This window comes from Crinia signifera, chromosome 11 (assembly GCF_055691185.1).
Source record: "Crinia signifera chromosome 11, ASM5569118v1, whole genome shotgun sequence".
Classification (NCBI taxonomy): Eukaryota; Metazoa; Chordata; class Amphibia; order Anura; family Myobatrachidae; genus Crinia; species Crinia signifera.
The window spans coordinates 16,673,044-16,692,131 of NC_139227.1; positions in this window are offsets into that span (position 1 = coordinate 16,673,044).

Below are 19,088 nucleotides of genomic sequence, written 5' to 3' on the forward strand. Positions count from 1 at the left end.
GATTGCTAGACTAATGAGGGAGAGAGGGAGATTGCTGCTATGTCAGGGAGTCTCCTGCAGAATGCAGGAGGGGAGGTAACTATGATGTAACAGTGTAATGTGGGCTAGGTGACATGAGGGAGATTGCTAGACTAATGAGGGAGAGAGGGAGATTTCTGCTATGTCAGGGAGTCTCCTGCAGAATGCAGGAGGGGAGGTAACTATGATGTAACAGTGCAATGTGGGCTAGGTGACATGAGGGAGATTGCTAGGCTAATGAGGGAGAGAGGGAGATGGCTGCTATGTCAGGGAGTCTCCTGCAGAATGCAGGAGGGGAGGTAACTATGATGTAACAGTGTAATGTGGGCTAGGTGACATGAGGGAGATTGCTAGACTAATGAGGGAGAGAGGGAGATTGCTGCTATGTCAGGGAGTCTCCTGCAGAATGCAGGAGGGTAGGCAGCTATGACATAACATCACACTTGCCTACCTGACCCTCTCCATGAGGGAGACATTGCCCTGTTCCTGCCCTTCCCTGGTAATGTATGATTGCCAGCACCTGTGGGGAGCTAGTTAAAAGATAAGAAAGGCGTTTTACCACAGGTGCTGGCAATCCTACATTACCAGGGAATCCCAGAAACAGAGCATTGTCTCCCTCATGGAGAGGGTCAGGTAGGCAAGTATGCCCAACATTTCAATGTGATTCAGGAATGGGGCCACTTTGTAGAGTCCCCTGTAGGTCACTAAGGGGCACATATAACAACCTGGGCTTGCCTAGTGCCTTAGGCTAGGTACACCGGCAGCATGAGCCACCCTTCTCTTGTCCATCGCCTGATAACTCGCACATCCTGTATGTGAGAGGTCAGCTAGTTCCCTGAGGCCATTATTTCAGTCATTGCACAGTGGTGGGCGGTGCTACAAAGACTGTGATTCATGTCATCTGGTCCTATGGACCCCCGCAGAGAAGGGGGAGGGGGGGTGCGAGAGACGGCCAGGATTCCAGGAGGTTTGTCCCCCTTTCTGTAGGGCCAGGAGGACCCAAATTCAGGGACCCTACTGGCCATTCCAGGAGAATGGGCAACTATGGTCAAGCCATGTCACAGAGTGGACACTAGACACAAGGAGGCAGAGGCAGGAAGAAGGACCAGTGCAACTCACTACTAAGATTCACGTCATCTGCAGATAGCAAAATCAAAGGGAGAAGCGAAACACAAACGCGACGTTTCCATTCCTCAACTGTATGAGGAAGCGATTCAGACACTGATGGACATACCAGCTGGAGAAGTATTACCTCTCATGTGCACAGGAAGAAGTTTAAAGCCCAGTTATCAGTGGCACAGTGCTCTCACTCCATCTAGCCCCAAGAGGTTGATTTATCACCATCTGCATCTGAGGATCGACATGGGTTTTCTTTGAGCTGACATGTGCCGACAGGCGGTATTTCATGCCAAAAGTAGCGAGGTACACTTGACGGTGTGAAGTGAAAAACCCATTTCGACCTTTTGACTGTCAACCTAGCCATTGTCGACCTAATGCTCATGTCAACATTCCATCCATGTTGACATTAGGCATGTTGACCTTCAGTTGTCGACCCAATGCTAAGCCATGTCGACCTTCAGTGGTCAGAAGGCAGTATGCGTTCGCATGGGGGCGATGTTTTGCGTCTGCACAGATGCATTTCTTGCGCAGACACTGGGTGCGTGCGCCCACAGCAAACAAACTGTACCCAACCTTGCGGGCGGAGGGCGCGGGGGGGGGAGGGCGGATAGTGGGCCGTGGGACTCGGCCCGTGGCTGGCTGCATATTTAAAAAATTCCAATAATTGGCTCTCAGCTAAACAGCAGTTTCCCATTCATTCCAAATCTGCAGCCCGCCCACAGCTTACGCTGCCGGTTCCTTGTGTTTCTCTACTCCTGGACTCCAGCCTCTCTCTCCTCAGCAGCTGGCAGCAGTGGGATGCAACCCCCCTGCACTGAGGACTCCACCGATACAGCTGCCACTCCTGCTCTGCCGACACTACCACCTTGATCGAATAAATCTAATTCTATCTGCACCTGTTACATCTGCCCCACCTGCAGTGCACATGGTTTTGTCCAGCTAATAAGGAATTTGCCTCTAAGAGTGAACTAGAATAAGAATAGGGCCTTATTCTGGTTGGTGCGGCCGGGCCGTACGCGTACGTCCCGGGGTTTTTAATGATCTGCGCATGCGTACATTCGCTAATGCGCAGGCGCGAGCACAACACAACGCTTACGGACGGGTCTCTACGTGCGAAAAAACCTGTACGCGAGTGTACGGGCATTGGGGGCGGCATAGGGGCGTGATGAGGGGAGCGGCCGAAATAATGAGGGAAAATGGGCGTAAACATGGGCGTACACGGGGGTGTGCACCAAAAATGAACGGTGCTACTACCGCACGATCGCCTAAAGCACCGTTCATTTCGGACACAAAACAGGCGGCCGCCAACCGCCATCTCAAACCACCCCTACAGATACCGCATGCCAGCGTGCGCCTGGGTTTGCTAATTTACGCTGATTACTACCAAACACATACACCTGAATGTAATAAGCAATGCTGCAGTCTATTAAGTCCAAACCATGATTTCACTACCTGCAAGCCACACACAGCACTCAAACACATTGGAAGCTTATCTTTCTATACTTCTCTACATTTAAAGGTTTGTTTAATTTAAGGTAAGAATCTTTTTAAGACCTGCTTATATATGCTAAGGTAGGTATTTGTTAAACAGTTAGACACATTCACTACGTGCTTTCATAGACTTTACACAGTAGCACACTCAATCTACACAAGTCGACATGTGTCAACGTGTTCACTCTAATACAAACATAGGTTTTGTATTTATGATACAATAACATAAACCACATCTAACACCTACAAAGGATGTTTCAGCAATGTTTTAAGCCCATGGCCACTATTTTGCACATTAATTAATTCAATCAATTAATTAATTTTCATAATTATAGTTCAAAGGCAAGATTTGCAGGTCCATATATGTGAAGGGTATGCCAGCGTACACGGACGTACGCTCACTCTCACGAGCGGTGACATAAGCTGAGTTTTCTATTGAAAACAATAGGGACCCGTCCGTGCAAGCTGGCGTACGCTCAGATAGCCGCAAGAAGTCGGTGGGAAGACGGACGAGAGACGTCCGTAAACGGTGGCGTACGCGCAATTGTACGCCAGTTGTCGGAGTGTAAGGGCTGGCCCGTCCGTGTACGTTGGCGTACGCTCAAGTGTACGCCACTCCCCTTTGACGTTGTTTCTGGCTGTACGTATGCGGCTGAGTTGTGGGTGGACTTAACCCCAACGGCCGCATACGGATAGCGTACGTTAATAGCGAACGTACGCACGTTTGGCCGCTACGATCAGAATAACCTCCATTATCACACACTGTATCCAACCTGCTCTATATCCCACACTGTCCCATGCAATTCCGCCAGCCTCCCGCAACCCCTCACGGCGGGAGATCCGAGGAGACCTGATGACGCAAATGGCGTCATTGTGGCCCACTCCCATGCCTGTGATACCGGTATTTCAAAGTGGGGAGGGCGTGGTCATGATGCTGCAATTGCAATGGCCACACCCCCACACAAGGCTCAGTTGTTGCTTTCTGCCTCCAGCCCTGCCCCTTTCACAGCACACCCACCGTCCCCGCCCCTTGCTTCCTCTATCTGGCTGCCTTCTCCTGGAGAGGGCAGATTAAAAGTAGGCAATCCTGACTAAAGGACAAGTTAAAGTGACATATACCTATAAAGGGAAAGAGAAAGCTAAGCTGTAAAGGCATTTTTAAGTGGGGACACTCCTATTATTGCCGCACAGTTGCTGGCCAAAGTTCACAGAAAGCTAAATCTGTCCGAGTGCTGTCCAGACTAGAAAGAGAAGTGGGAGGCCACAGGGCACAATTTAGCAAGAAGACAAGTACATAAGAGTCTCTAGTTTGAGAAATAGATGCCTCATAGGTCCTAAACCGGCAGCTTCATTATATGGTACTGTAAAAGGCCAGTGTCAGGTTGAGGACCTGTGCGGTGTCTATTTCTCAAACTAGAGACTCTAATAAACAGATGTAGGCGGTCTCTTCTAGCTGGGTGCTGGCAGTCGGATCGCCAACAGCCAGCCCCCGGAAGGGGATGTGCGTGGACAAGATGTTTGCGCATCCCCTTCCGACGGGGCCCACCACCACCCTCCGTTGCCTCCAAGCCGCTCCCCCATTGGTGCCCGCAGCCCCCAGCACCCCCACTAACCCTGCCTGTCACCCTTAAGTCCCCAACCACTGAAAAACTGGGACTCGCATGCATGTGAGACGCTCGTGCACCCCAATCAGATGGAGTACCTCTCCGCCGGCAGTCGCCAGAGGGGGAATTCTGGCAATCCCCAGGACTGAATGAGAGGCACTCCATCTGTACTTGTCTTCTTGTCTCAGTTGTGCACCAGGGCCTCCTCTGGTTATAGCCTGTTTGTGCTGTTCTCTGAAGGGAGTAATACACACCGTTGTCTGAAATGTCCAGTTTCTTGGTAAATTCTTGGCAATTTCTTGAATGGAATAGCCATCATTTCTAAGAACAAAATTTGACTGTAGAGTTTCACATGAAAGTTCTCTTGTTCTGGCCATTTTGAGAGCATAAGCAAAGGAAGGCCAGTTTTATAGCTTCTCTAAAGAGCAAACCCATTTTCAGTGGTAATAACATAATTGCACAATGGTTTTCAAGGGTTTTCTAATCATCCATTAGACTTCTAAGTGATTAGCAAACACAATGTAGCATTAAAACAATGAAGTGATGGTTGCTCGAAATGGGCCTTTATACAGCTATGTAGATATTCCTTTAAAAAGTAGACGTTTGCAGCTAATATAGTCATTTGCCATATTAACCATGTATATAGGCCCTTATTCTGGTTTACTTGCAAAGGCAAATTCCTTCTCAAATGGACAAAACCATGTGCACTGCAGGGGGGGGGGGCAGATGTTAAGGGCCCCTTAAGGCCCCCATACATTAGGCCGACTTGTCCTTAGGACAAGTCGGACCCAATTCTCCTGTGAGCCGCCCGGGAGCTCCCCGGGAGGCTCACATACAATTTGCCACTTGATGAGCCAAATTTTACATGTGATAAATCGATTGCGATTTATCACGTCAGGGAGCAGGGGGCGGGCGGTGAGGGTCAGGGGGCCGGCGGTGATCCTCATCAGGGGGAGCAGTGGGGTGGGCAGCGGGTCCCTGAGCACTTAGCTGGCGGCGCCGGAGAGTGCTGACCTGGCCGGGAGGTGTGATGATCACAGAAATCAGCAGCGCTGTGTGATGGGACGTGCAGTGGCAGGTATTCGATTTTTTAGAGTTCTCTGATTGGCTGAGAGCTCACTGACGCGCACGGAGCGCCACGGAGACGGCGCCAACCTGGAAGCCGCTGGAGATGCACGCGGATGGGACACCCAGGGGGCAGGTAAGTCACCTTTATAATCCACTTGTTTGCATTGCATTCTGCTTGTGCTTTCTCCGACCTGACGACGGGGCCCCCGAGCCCCGAAACATTGTCCTATTTGCACATGGATTAAACATCCTCACTTCTTCACCGCTACCTAGTCTCTGAGTGCATTTATTGTCCTGCATATACATTGCTGAGGCCTCATCCCCTCTCGTCGGAGGGCACCGGAGCAAGTAACAGTGGCTTTTATCATTAAAGACCTGAGTACCGGTCTCCTGGATTATATGTATATATATATATATATAGAAGATAGGCAAGGGCGTCACTCGGAGACTTGTTTCTTGCTGAGAAGATTTTTCTTTATTGCATGGGTGAAACCGACACCAGTGTTTCGAGCGTGTAGCTCGTCCTCAGGGTACAACCCAAATGTGGTACAAACATGGCTTAATAAACCCTTGAACATTCCCGCCAAAACAACAACAGGTACAATCAATTCACGTGTATAAAACTCACCTGCGCCCAGGGCCGGCGCTACCCACTCAGCAGCTCCTGCAAAGCAGGGAGGCGCCATACTGAAAAGGCGCCATGCTGCTCTGCTAAAGCTGCCTCAGCCCTCACTGTCACTGCATGCACACCGCCCGCAGCGCCTGTCTAACAGCGGGCGGCAGTATGAAAAGCTGCTCCCTCACCCCGAGTGCACACACCACACACACTGTCCCCCAAAGTCCTCCTCTTTCCCCCTCTTCCTCAACGGAGGTTGTCGGACTCTTGTGCTGTGGCAGGAAGAGCTGTAATAACAAAGAGTGGCGGTGACCGTTCGGTGTGGCAGTGCTTTATTTCCCACCCCCTGCCCAGTCTCTGTACAGCCTGCGCAGCCTGTGCCGTGCCTTGCGCTCATCTAAACTTCTCTATCTATCCTCCCCTCTTCTTCCATCTCGTCCTTCTGCCATAGGCAGCGGGGACGGTGGACAGTGCATACGCTTCCACAAACGAGCTGCCGCTTGCTGCAATGGCAATGTGAAAGGCAATGTGTAAGGGCGCAAAATTTATGGTTTGCAGGAGGGCACCGGACACCCCAGCACCGGCCCTGCCTGCGCCAGACTTGTCTGCTGCTAGCTACATCCAGCGTGCGGTCCAGCTGCCGTCAAGACACCGCGCACTTCCGGGTAGCGTCATCAGAACGCTGCTGTCCCGGTGAGACGCATGATGTCATCCGGCCATCGAGACTTCCGCCTATGTGAGCCGCAGCGTACAGCCGGCTGCAGGGGATCACTAAAATACGAATACAAATACAAATAATTGTATATTAATGCATTGTGAAAAAAACACTCCAAAAAATATTTCATACGTGATCATACTAACAAAAAATGCATGCATATACAAAAAATACAAAAGTGTAAAAAAATATAAAAGTGTAAAAAAATAATTTGTATTAAATAAAACACATATTAAATATATATTAAATATTAATTAATAAATAAATATTAAATCCCACATCCATAGTGCATAAACTTATTATAAGGAAAAAACTTGAATGTTAAAAACATTTAAAAACTGGGATGATGGTACATGTTGTGGCTAATTTAGCTAATGATTTTAAATGTTTATTCATTATTATAAATATCACAGTAAATAAACCCTTTTTAAAGTGGTCCCCCCAGAAAAAAATTTTCTTCTCTTAATTAGGGGAAAACCCTTAGATAAAAAAGGGAAAAAAGGAAAAAACACCAATTATTAGCCATCTTCTCATGCTTCATTAGAAGCTGTGCAAACCATGCTGTTCGTTTAAACCACAGGGAAAAATGGTGTCCAATGTATGGATCCACCTCGCTTCTGCTTGGAGTAATGTTTTACCCCTATTGCCCCCCCGAATAGGTGGGGGTACATGTTCCACAATTTTAGAACGCAAACTTGCTACACTATGTCCCATAGTGACACAGTGTCTCGCCACCGGTTGGTCGCTCGAGCCACTACTTAATGCCTGGCGGATGGCATGACGATGATTCGCCATCCTCTCTTTGAATTGACATTCTGTCTTGCCCACGTAGTAAAGCCCACATGGACAAGACAGAATGTATACCACAAATTTAGTGGAACAGGTCACTGCAGATCTGATCGGGATCTTCCTACCAGTATAGGGGTGATTAATCGAATTACCCACCAGCATTGAACTGCAAGTGGTACACCCAAGGCATCTAAAACAACCTGCAGCTCTGGTCAAGAAATGCCTGGGTGCCGCTGGCTTGGTAAGCTGTGAAATATCCAACTTTACCAATAAATCACTCAAGTTTTTACCCCGTTTATATGCTGGCATCAATCGCATTTTATTAAGACCAGGCAGATCTCTATTAGAACTGATTAACGACCAATGCTGTTTTACTTTTTTAGTAACGTCCTTACTGTCGCTAGCATATTGGTTTACCCATGGTATCTTCTGTGTGAGTAACCTGGTCCTATCAGGGGGGTTTAAGGCCACATCCCTAGGAATCTGCAGGACCCTGTTCTTAACTTTAACTAGATGGTCCCGCCTATATCCCCTCTGCTCAAATTTTGTTTGCATTAAAACCAATTGCTGGATAGTCTCTTGGGGATCGCTAGGAATGCGTCTCACCCTGAGCATCTGGGAATAAGGGAGACCATCCCGTAAAGGCAAAGGGTGACAACTCTCGTGACGCAGCACGGTGTTTCTGTCTGTAGGCTTAACAAAAATAGAAGTGGACAGCCGCCTCATCTTCAAATCAATGTGTACATCCAAAAAATCCACTACACTCTCACTAATAGTATAAGTGAACTTAACTGGACTTGGAGAATTATTATGTGTCTCAAACAGGTCAATCAACAATTGTTTCGGACCCCCCCAGAAAATCAACAAGTCGTCAATATAACGACGATAAAAAATCACATGCTCACTGTGTAACCCTTGGTAAAATAAAGACTCATCGATTACATTCATAAACGCATTGGCATACGACGGGGCCACCGGGGACCCCATCGCACACCCAAGCTTTTGCCTATACATAGTACCATCGAAAGTAAAGAAGTTCCTATTAAGGACAAAAAACAATAATTGCATGAAAAATTGTGTAGGCGGGCCACTGTAACTATCACTACTGTCCAGCAACCTGCACACCGCATCCATCCCCTGCTGATGGGGGATGCAGGTGTACAGGCTGGTGACATCGGCACTACACAACAGCATATCTTCTGGCCATACTTCAGTTTCCTGCAAACATTTGATTAACATGTTAGTGTCCTTCAAATACGATTTGGTACTTTGAATGATAGGATTCAGTAAAGAGTCAAGATAGGTGGATACTGGATGGTAAAGAGACCCCCTGGCCGAAATAATCGGTCGACCAGGGGGGTCCACCAATCCCTTATGCACCTTCGGCAAGGTGTAAAATAACGGTACAATAGGGTATTCGGTACACAGTGCAGAGCAAATCTCATCAGAGATGATACCATTATCTCTTGCATTAATGAGAACATTAGTTAATTCACTTTTAAAAGCTTCTGATGGGTCCTTTGCCAAATGTTCATAGACCAATGAGTCAGTCAGCTGGCGCTGACATTCTGCGCGATACTTATGTAAGTCCTGTACAACAACAGACCCCCCTTTATCAGCTTTGCGTATTATTATATCAGTTCTCTGTTGTAAACCTTTGAGAGCCTGTTGTTCAATAAACGACATATTGTTAGAAATACGGTTATCTTTGCTCTCAGTCTGAATCGCATTCTCCATCATCCTGGTGAATGCCCGGATTGATGGATTATGGGATTGAGGGTCATAGCCTGATCGAGGTAACAACTTTTTCAACTGTGGGGGTATCTGTGGCAACGGATTAGTATCAGTGGGTTTTACCTGGTTCCCAAAGTGCTCTTTGAGCCTTAAAGCCCGGACAAATTTAAAACAGTCCACCTTCCATTGAAAAGTGTCCCTTTTTGAAGTGGGGACAAACGAAAGTCCCTTAGATAATACTTCAACTTCGACATCATTCAAGGGAGTACTAGAAAGATTAAATACAAGATCTTTACCTAGCGCCCGGTCTTGCGTCCTCCTTTGCCTCTCACTTTGCCGGCCGCGCCTCGTCCTGCGCCTCGGCCTACTGGAGGTTTTAACGATGCCCGGGTAATTGCCCCTAAAGGGTGGGCATTAGTAGAAATAGATGGTAGCTGTCCCTCAGTTTCACTGGCCGAGGTGCTCGTTCCCTCGTAGTCGGTGAAGTTACGGTTCTTTTGACGCTTTTCAAAGGGGCGTCTGCTGCCTCTTGGTCTCTCTGAGCTCAACCAGAAGTAGACTCTGTGCTGTTCATAATCGAGCTGAACTTTACGCTTTTTTTCACGCTTGAATCTTGTCAGGTCCTTGTGATATTGTTCAATTTGTTTGGAGAGTTTGTTACTCCAATCGTTCTGTTTGTCCTCCAGCAGCACTGTTTTATGGCTTGTTTCAAACGTGGATAGTTTGTTGCGGACTATTGCCAATTCTTTTGTGGACTCGTCGATGACCAAGAGTAACAGGTCCATCGAACATTTATTTAAAATACTGACCCACCTTTTACAGAAGGCCATATTTTGACGTCCACTAGTGGGCATATTTGACACCCTGAACCCACGGGTATTTGGTTGTCCTTATAATAATCCGCCAATGTTGAGGCGTGTAGCATATAGTCCACCTCACGTTTTTTCAAAGAAAAAGTAGTGGCTCGAGCGACCAACCGGTGGCGAGACACTGTGTCACTATGGCCCTTATTCTGATCGGTGCGGTAATATCCGCGTGCGTTCACCCCGCCGATGTTTTGTGTCTGCGCATGTGCAGAGGCGTCTCTGCGCATGTGCGAGCGGGGCGTACGGCCAAATCCCGCATGATATGTGAACACTCCGAACAGGGGGTGGAGAGGGGCATGAAGGGCTATTTGGGCTCATTACCATATGCATACGCCCCGCGTTTCATGGGAGTTCCCATGAAAACGCTGGGCGTACGTATGGTAATGCGGCCGTGACGCACGTGTAGGGGGCGGACATATGACATTGCCGGATGTCAGCTGCCCGCCCAGATCCCTGCTTTTGCACGGAAAAATGTCCGTGTGGTCTGAGGTTTCGGGTGCTGGTGGAGCACTCGGTCCTGCATTCGATGGTCTGCGACCATCGAATGATGGGGGAGGTTCCCTTAGATGGAGGAGGCGTATTCCGTGAAAAATACAAGTGTGGTCCGTTCGGCCAGCTTCTTACCGCATGCAGACGGAGTTGGCGATCCGTATGGAAGGCGGGGTTTCGCACGCACGGTCCTGGCCGCATAATCGGCTCTGGCCGCACCGATCAGAATAAGGGCCATTGGGACATAGTGTTGCAAGTTTGCGTTCTAAAATTGTGGAGCATGTACCCCCACCTATTCGGGGTGGCAATAGGGGTAAAACATTACTCCAAGCAGAAGCGAGGTGGATCCATACATTGGACACCATTTTTCCCCGTGGTTTAAACCAGAGCCGGCCCTAGCCTAAATGACGCCCTAGGCAAGATTTTGGCTGGTGCCCCCTAGCATCGCCACTAGTTCCTCCTCTGACCCTGCTCCCCTTTCCCAGCACCGTCAACCATCATCATAGCAGTCATCATTTTGATGGTCCTTCCCCCAATATTTTAAATAGAAACAGTGCACACATTCGGTGCGCAGCCCAAACTGGGGTGTGTTCTTGCTGGGAATGGGCATGGCCACATATTAGTACCCCCAATTAAAATTATGCCGCACAGTAGTGCAACTTTATTCACATTATATCATGTGATGGTGTCCATTATTAATGTTACATCACACAGTAGTACCACTTTACCTTATATACATTACTCACATTATTCACATTATACCCTTAGAAAAAAATCCTGAGAAAATATTGTATTTTAAGCACCTCCATGGCCACACTGCAACCCAGCACAAAGCAGTGTGACACACATAATGCCCCTTACACATATGTTGCACATTAATAATGCCCTTATACACATGACACACATAATGCCCCTTACACATATGTTGCACATTATTAGTGCCCTTAAACACATAACACATAATGCCCATTACACATATGTTGCATATTATTAATGCCCTTATACACATGACACACATAATGCCTGTTACACATATGTCGCACATTATTAATGCATTTATACATGACACACATAATGCCCCTTACACATATGCCGAACACTATTGCACAAACAACCCACCCGCAGACAGCACTCGCACAGCCGCTAACACTGTGACCTCTGCCTCTGCTTGGATAAAGATGTTTCCTCATACATCTTGACTCAATAGGCCACGCAGCTCCTGGCCTGTTCTGCTAACGTTGGGTGCCTTTTTTGCTGAAAATTCGTCTTATTTGCATTGTTATGTTACCAGGACACACAAGGAGCTTCCGATGATTAAAATGATATGCGGCATGCCTATATTTTGTGTGCGACTGTGGCTTGACCTGCATACGGAATGCTATGTTACAGTGATTTCCATGAATACACGATTTCATATGCAGATACAGCCTCGCTCACACACAGAATATAGGCATGCTGCATATCATTTTAATCAACAGAAGCTGCTGGTGCCCCTAGGCATTCCAAATGCCCTAGGCAATTGCCTAGTTTTTCTATGCCTAGGGCCGGCTCTGGTTTAAACGAACAGCATGGTTTGCACAGTTTCTTATGAAGCATGAGAAGATGGCTAATAATTGGTGTTTTTTCCTTTTTTTCCCTTTTTTATCTAAGGGTTTTCCCCTAATTAAGAGAAGAAATTTTTTTTCCGGGGGGACCACTTTAAAAAGGGTTTATTTACTGTGATATTTATAATAATGAATAAACATTTAAAATCATTAGCCAAAATAGCCACAACATGTACCATCATCCCAGTTTTTAAATGTTTTTAACATTCAAGTTTTTTCCTTATAATAAGTTTATGCACTATGGATGTGGGATTTAATATTTATTTATTAATTAATATTTAATATATATTTAATATGTGTTTTATTTAATACAAATTATTTTTTTACACTTTTATATTTTTTTACACTTTTGTATTTTTTGTATATGCATGCATTTTTTGTTAGTATGATCACGTATGAAATATTTTTTGGAGTGTTTTTTTCACAATGCATTAATATACAATTATTTGTATTTGTATTTTAGTGATCCCCTGCAGCCGGCTGTACGCTGCGGCTCACATAGGCGGAAGTCTCGATGGCCGGATGACATCATGCGTCTCACCGGGACGGCAGCGTTCTGATGACGCTACCCGGAAGTGCGCGGTGTCTTGACGGCAGCTGGACCGCACGCTGGATGTAGCTAGCAGCAGACAAGTCTGGCGCAGGTGAGTTTTATACACGTGAATTGATTGTACCTGTTGTTGTTTTGGCGGGAATGTTCAAGGGTTTATTAAGCCATGTTTGTACCACATTTGGGTTGTACCCTGAGGACGAGCTACACGCTCGAAACACTGGTGTCGGTTTCACCCATGCAATAAAGAAAAATCTTTTCAGCAAGAAACAAGTCTCCGAGTGACGCCCTTGCCTATCTTCTATCTGATGCACCTCATTGGTTCAGGGAAGGCACCGGAGCGAGCTGCTTCATTTGTGCGAGTGGAGTGCCGGATCTTCCATTTATATTTATATATATATATATATATATATATATATATATATATATATATATATATATATGTTATACTGTAGTTACCACTGTCACATTTTCCCATTCTCCTGGTACAGACCTGGTTAGTGTAACACTCATGTGCGGCATTGGGCTGAGGATGCACCTGTATGAGGATAGATCTCTCTCTAAAAATAAGCTCAATGCAGTGGGCCATATGCTACAATATCCTATACAATGTCCTAGCCTGACCTGAAGATGGCACTAGCTACCCTTATCAAGCCCCAGAATGCTTTGCATTGCACGGTCATAAATTAGGAGCTCCCATGGAAACCTAATTGTTAATGATTTCCTAAACATAGTTGGATTGGCAGCAGCAGACGTGTCTGATATCTGCTATAGTATTCCCTTCATACATCCTGGAGATGATTAGATTAGATTATGATTAGAAATGCAATAAGTAGCTCTTAGGCCAGTGGTTCCGAAGCATTTTTTAATTATGGCACTCGAGTATCAGAATTCTTTTCACGGCTCCCAATGTTGTTTTCATTAAATTTAGGCCAAGGTCTGCAGCAAGCTGGCTAGTTAACCCACAGAACTTCTGACCGTATCAGTATGGTGTATTTGGGTACAGTACACTACACACAAACAATAAAGAAGAGCAACATTGTTTTTATTTAATTTTTTGAATCCGTAGCTTGTATAACGCTGCGTGGAGGCAGAACAATCACACACAGAGCTTATGGTGTATACTTTTGGGGTGCAGTACACACCAAAAAAATAAAGAACAGCAAAATTTATTTTTGTATTTATATTTTTTTTATATGGACGGGGCTTGTACAGTATAACACTGCGTGCAGGGCCAGTGCCACCACTAGGCAGCATCAGGCCACTGGAGGGCGGAAGTCAGGAGCAGGAGTCGTTGTCCCCTGGACCCCCCTCACCATCCCCCCGCAGAGCGTATTACCCACCCACATCCCCGTGGAGCGACGCAGCTGCGACCGCATCAACCCCAACCCCACTGCTGGACCGAGTGAGCGCCGGGCCATGGAGGTGAGCAGCAACTCTCCTCCCCCTCATCTGGTGCCCCCCACCCCTCCGTCCCTGCCGTGCAGCGATGAGGCGACGATGGCCGCGCCGCATCACCCGGCTTAAGGCCTGACGCAGTGGACCGACGCAGCGGGTGAGCGCCGGGCCACCGCCACATTACCCTCCCCTCCTAGAGTGATGAGGCGGCATCTGCATCACCCCCCCACACCGGTGGAGCGGGTGAGCGCCGGGGCGCTCTGGAGCCGTGCACCGGCCCTGACTGCGTGGACCATGGAGGCAGAACAATCACACATGGAATTTGTTCTGACAGTAGTATAGAATGTATTGGATTGCAGTGCAGCACACCACACATCACAATGAAAAAAAAAAAAAAAAATGAGGTACTCTTTACCTAGCACGGCGCCCATCGCGACCATCGCGACCATCGCATGCACTAAAAAACGGGTGCGATGCGATGCCCGCGATGGCCGCGATTTCCCATAGGGACCAATGTTAAAAATCAGATTGGTCGCGATTTTAGTGTTAAAAGTCAGATTGGTCGCGATTTTTACATAGGAAACAATGTTAAATGGGCCACAGAGCCCTAATAGTCCCCCTGAAGTGTTAAATGACCCCCACAATTTTTAACGCCACCCCACGATCAACGTGAACCCGAAGCGTGGCGAGCGCAGCGAGCCCGCGAGGGGCGGCGGTACGCGTCCTCCGACCTTTTCATACCCCCACTATCCACGTCGGCGTGGAGTTGAGAATAGAATAGTGTGGCGAGCGCAGCGAGCCACCGAGCCCGAAGCGTGGCGAGCGCAGCGAGCCCCGCGAGGGGACGCGGATACCTTCACAGGTAAACGCGTCCCCTCGCGGGCTTCACAGGTGTCCGCGTCGCCACGGACACCTGTGAAGCCCGTGAGGGGACGCGTATAACTGTGAAGGTATCCGCGTCCCCTCGCGGGGCTCGCCACGCTTCGGGCTCGGTGGCTCGCTGCGCTCGCCACACTATTCTATTCTCAACTCCACGCCGACGTGGATAGTGGGGGTATGAAAAGGTCGGAGGACGCGTACCGCCGCCCCTCGCGGGCTCGCTGCGCTCGCCACGCTTCGGGTTCACGTTGATCGTGGGGTGGCGTTAAAAATTGTGGGGGCCATTTCACACTTCAGGGGGACTATTAGGGCTCTGTGGCCCATTTAACATTGTTTCCTATGTAAAAATCGCGGGCATTGAGCCAATTAACGCTAAAATCGCGACCAATCTGACTTTTAACATTGATCCCTATGGGAAAATCGCGGGCATCGCGGGCATCGCGTCGCACCCGTTTTTTATTTACCCGCGATGCCCGCGATTTTTTACCCCCGACGCCCGCGATTGTAATCGCGGGCGCCGTGCTAGGTAAAGAGTACCAAAAATGAAAAGCTGACTGACAGCCTTCCTGTGTACCCCACAACACTGACTGACAGCCTGCCTTTGTACCCCACTACACTGACTGACAGCCTGCCTGTGTACCCTACTACACTGACTGACAGCCTGCATGTGTACCCCACTACACTGACTGACAGCCTGCCTGTGTACCACACAACACTGACTGACAGCCTGCCTAACACACGAGTCGACCAGTACAATATATAAATCTATAACCCAGCACAGAAACCCCTCTGCAGTCTACTCTGCTCACAGCACAAATCCATCTGCTCTGCACAAGCCACAAACCCCTCTGCTCTGCACTGCACAAACCCCTCTGCACAGCACAAACCCCTTTGCACTGCACAACACCCCTTTGCAGGTCTGCACTGCACAAACCCCTCTGCACTGCACAACACCCAAACCCCTCTGCACAGCACAAACCCCTCTGCACTGCACAACACCCCTCTGCAGGTCTGCACTGCACAAACCCCTCTGCACTGCACAACACCTAAACCCCTCTGCACTGCACAAACCCCCTCTGCAGGTCTGCACTGCAGAACACCTCTCTGCACTGCACAAAACCCATACCCCTCTGCACTGCACAACACCCCTCTGCAGGTCTGCACAACACCCCTCTGCAGGTCTGCACAGCACAAAACCCTCTGCACTGCACAAGCACAACACCCCTCTGCACTGCACAGCACCCCTCTCACTGCACTGGACCCCTCTGCACATCACCCCTCTGCAAGCACAACACCCCTCTGCACAACAACGCCCAGGCCCCAGACCCCTGAACTGCAGAGTTGTGCGCAGCTTGTGGAAGCGTGTTGTGACTGAGCTTTATAGACTCGGCGTCCAGTGAGAATCCGACGCCAGATTGCCACGGTCGTCCGCGCTCGGGTTTCCGAACAAAGAAAACTGCCGTCGGGCTGGCTGTGTTCGGAGCGGTTCGGGTTCTGGGGAATCCATACCGCTCATCTCTAATAAATATGCACATTAGCCTCCTGTCTTCTGTCTTTCCCATTGCAATTGTGCACATACCATCTGTGTGAGCTTAGGACAGGACATCATACTGTAGGATAAAACAAAATGTCACACTTAGGGGCCCATTGACTGTATCAACTAGTTTTATTTAAAACTTCTGTCATGTATTCAAAAAAATACCAGTTGGGGGCTGGCACATCATTTATTATATGTAGTGAGTTTTAATAAGCTAAAACTCAAGTCTAATTGGCTGACTTTTTCAATGGCAATCTCAATCATTGGGACAGACTTGTCAAATGTTAGAGGTTTTCCTTCTTTCATTGAGGTAATAAGATCAACAATTTATTAGCCAGTATAGTCAAGTCACAAACATCTAGGAATTGTGTCCTTAATTCTCGATCCTACTCCCCGATCCCCTCTTACTGACTTATAGGCCATTTTATTTCTATTTAATACTTATTTTTCTACAATAAACGTGAAATCCTGGATTCGGAAATCACTGAACAAGAACTTCAACACACCATTCGAGCTCTGTCTGCCTATAAAGCTCCTGGTGCACATAGAGGCATTGACAGCTGGGCCATGGCCTTATTCGAGTTCACTCTTTCAGACAAAATCCTTCTTAGATAGACAAAACCATGTGCACTGCAGGTGGGGCAGATGTAACTTGTGCAGATCTAATTAGATTTGGGTGGGGTTTTACTTCAAAGTGAGATCTATATTGCAGTGTTAAAATAAAGCAGCCAGTATTTACCCTGCAAAGAATCACCAAAAAATCACCAAATCTATTTCTATCTGCACATGTTACATCTGCCCCCCTGCAGTGCACATGGTTTTGTCCATCTAAGAAGGATTTTGTCAGAAAGAGTGAACTCGAATAAGGCCCAGAGGGGGCGTGAACAATGCAGTGAGGTGTAGCCAGCCGCCCTCCTTAGGAAATGTAAAATAATTAGTAACTGTGCAGCCACGAAACAGCCACACACGATGCACAGGAGGGGGCCTCATGTGACACTCAGGTAGGTATCTTTTGCTTTAAGGGTAAGTATTCCTTTTCTCCACTTTGTTATTAACAGACTTTAACAGTTCACCACAATAAATTGCACCAATAAAACAATAAAATGGTTTTATTACACTGGAACTCAGCTTCCTTTGAGGGTGATAAAAGTCAAGGTTATTCTAGCGTATACAGTAGGTAACAATATATGGAGATAAATAATAAGATCACTTTGCGTGTAACAGTGGTAAAATACTTGTGTATAACAATATCAACTCATATACCTTACTAGGTGATTCATCGCGCCCTACGGGCGCTCTTCACACCGGCGTAAGGGGCTACGCCCCTTAATTTGTGAACATTTGTATTGTGAGAAATATGGTTAGAATTGTATGAAAGATGCCCTGTATTGCAGCTTCTGGCAGTGGGTGAGGGTCCAGCGTGGCAGCACAGGAGTACCGGACGGTGGCCCTGAGTCAGTGTCTCCTCCTACTGGGTGGGAGTTAGGGTGCATGAGAGCAGGAGGCTGGGATATGAGGCATGATAGGGTTATGTGGGCAACACAGCGTCAGCGATTACCCAGTGGTGGAAGTTACGGTTCAGGAGAGCAGGAAGCTGGGTAGTGATAGGGGTGTGTGGGCATACGGGGGACTAAAGAGGGTGGGGGACACTCTGCAGCTTCTGCCAGTGGGTGAGGGTCCAGCGTGGCAGCACAGAAATACAGGAGTCAGTGTCTCCTCCGACTGGGTGGGAGTTAGGGTGCATGAGAGCAGGAGGCTGGGCGGTAAAGCATGATAGGGGAATGTGGGCAACACAGGGTGAGCGGGTCTCCACTTGCGGAAGTTACGGGGCAGGAGAACAGGAGGCAGGGCAGTGTCCTCCCACATTGATGGCAAAAGTATTCAACATCGGCCATAAACCATCGATTATTTGAAAATCATTGATGGTCGATGGGCATCCCTAGAACTGGAGGAGGGTGGGGGACAGTATGCAGCTCCCGGCAATGGGTGAGCGTCTCCTCCCACTGGGAGGGAGTGAGCGTGCATGAGAGCAGGAGGCTGTATAATAGTGGTATGTGGGCAAGACATTGATAAAAGTTGTGGCGCTGGTGCAGAGGGCAGTGGGGAAACCTGCAGTGCGGCAGCCAGGGCCGGATTTCCCACCTAGGGGCGGTACCTGCTTGTGGTGGTACAGGATCCCCCATTGTCACGGGGGTACGTGAAATGCGGGAGCGGGGGCCGCGGTGGTCCGCTGGGGGGTGGAATTGCCGGAAGGGGGTCTGGGGGGTCTGCAAATTGCGGGAGGGGGGGTGGTGTGTGGGGATCCGCGGTTAGCGGGAGGGGGCGGGGGTCCGCAAATCGTGGGTGGGGGCGCGGGGGGGCTTGAATCGTGGGAAGGGGGGCCCGCAAATTGCGGGAGGGGGGTTGTCGGGGTTAGTGAATTGCAGGAGGGGGGGTTGCGGAGGTCCGTGAATTGCGGGAGGGGCGCGTGGGGTGCCGTGAGTCAAGAGGGGGTGGTGCGGGGGTCCGTGAATCACGGGAGGGGTCATGAATCGCGGGGGTCGTGGGGGGGCTGCGAATCGCAGGAGGGTGGGTGTGGGGGGTTGCCGTGAATTGCATGAGGGGGGCGTGA